A 1598-nucleotide genomic window follows, 5' to 3' on the forward strand; every position below is an offset into this window, starting at 1 on the left:
TTAACCATTTTGTCTCTAAATATCTTGCTACTTGTTGCAATCCATAGACACCAAATTGATGCAAAAATCTAATTCCTATGAATCTATGCCCTCCCATTCTTGGCCATCTATGTACCTAAAAGTATAGTAAGAAAATCATGATTAGTAGAGATTGATAAACACATTCTACTTTTAAATTTTGGCAAAGGGAAATTGGCCTAACATAACATCCCTCATTCCTTCCCATTAGGCATTTTATATTTTCTGGAAGTTCAGCATAAGCCAACCAAATAGGAGTAACATTGTAGATATTAGTTAAAGCAGAGTTTATGTAATGCAGATTTGATTAGTTCAGTGACTAAACCAAAATGAATAGATCATAAATGAGAGTCAAGATGTAGGTATAAATCATAAAGAAGGTATAACCAAGTCAAGCACCAACTTTGATCAATTCCAGGGTCTAATGGACTTTTTGAAGCATTAGCCTTTCCATTTGCAACCTTATCTCCCTTTCTGCCTTTGTTAAATTCACCTTGGAAACGAAAAACAATCAGGAAAAAGAAACTGATTGAGGAGACACAAAAAGAACGAGCAATCTATTTAAATATTGTAATCAAAATGTGCCAGAATGTGAAGTCTTGAAAGGATGGAGGCAGTAATAACTTCAGCAATTGCACTCCTACCTTTTCCACCAGATGCTGGCAAATTAGTACTAGTTATTCCGGATTCAAATGGGCCTAAAATATAACAAAAAAGGGAAAAAATCAGTAAGATCATAGAAGAACTAATTGTAAACAAGGCGACTCTTCTTCAGTTCAGGCACCGGCTGCATCACAGAGGTTTCAGCACAGTGTAGTCACCACAAAGAAGTAGCAAGACATTAGGTGTAGTTCCATACCAAGTATTTTCAGACGAAAGCGCTTATATATAGGACTGGAGTGATCAACCTTGAAGCCCATCTCCTCGAACATTCTCAACTAGAGCAGGAGAAAATAAATAAAAATAAATAATGCAGTAGTTCTAATTGGTAGATAAAATAAGTTATAGAAGACTAAGATATCAGCAAGTCATACAAAGTTGATCCCATTCATATCAGCAACTCAAATGTAGTCGCAACAAGAAAGCAGGAAGCAAAACTAAAAGAAACTCGAAACTTACTAAAAGACGCAGCTCTTGGAGATGGATCCCTCGGAGAAGGAGCCCTTGGAGAAGCAGCTCTAGGAGGGACAACAGGGGCTGGTTTTGGTTGCTCCAGAGGCGTTGGAGGCCTTACAGATAGTAATTGTTGCTCTCTTTCGAAGTCGCCAAAGATTCTCTCAATGCTGCTTGGCTCTCTGAAAAGGGGGATGAATGAATTGGTCTCTCCATGCCTTAGTTTTCCTAGGCCTTTCTTCTTCTTCTTATCTTTCGAGCTTTTGTTCTCTGAATCCTGTTATATTGGCAAGGTTATCAAACTCGAAAGTTCACCAAATCTCAGAGCTTAGATAAACTTCAATCATATGACATAACTCGCGAACTTGTTAATAATCTTGCATGTTGTAAAAAGAGCTTGTTGCAAATTTTGAAGAGTGAAGACAGAGTTCTATGATAATTGATTTCAAACAAAATAAACATTAGTT

General features: G+C 37.0%; 1 long non-coding RNA gene across 1 annotated transcript; it reads right to left on the reverse strand.

The window, feature by feature from the left end:
• Window positions 1–475: 475 nt before the first annotated feature.
• On the reverse strand, window positions 476–1372 carry LOC107483549 (uncharacterized). The gene is made up of 3 exons (XR_008008131.1): window positions 1138–1372; window positions 878–956; window positions 476–716 (listed from the first exon to the last, which is right to left on the reverse strand). It is a non-coding gene; the product is annotated as an uncharacterized LOC107483549 (long non-coding RNA).
• Window positions 1373–1598: the final 226 nt, after the last annotated feature.

The sequence above is a fragment of the Arachis duranensis genome, chromosome 4 (assembly GCF_000817695.3).
Source record: "Arachis duranensis cultivar V14167 chromosome 4, aradu.V14167.gnm2.J7QH, whole genome shotgun sequence".
NCBI lineage: Eukaryota > Viridiplantae > Streptophyta > Magnoliopsida > Fabales > Fabaceae > Arachis > Arachis duranensis.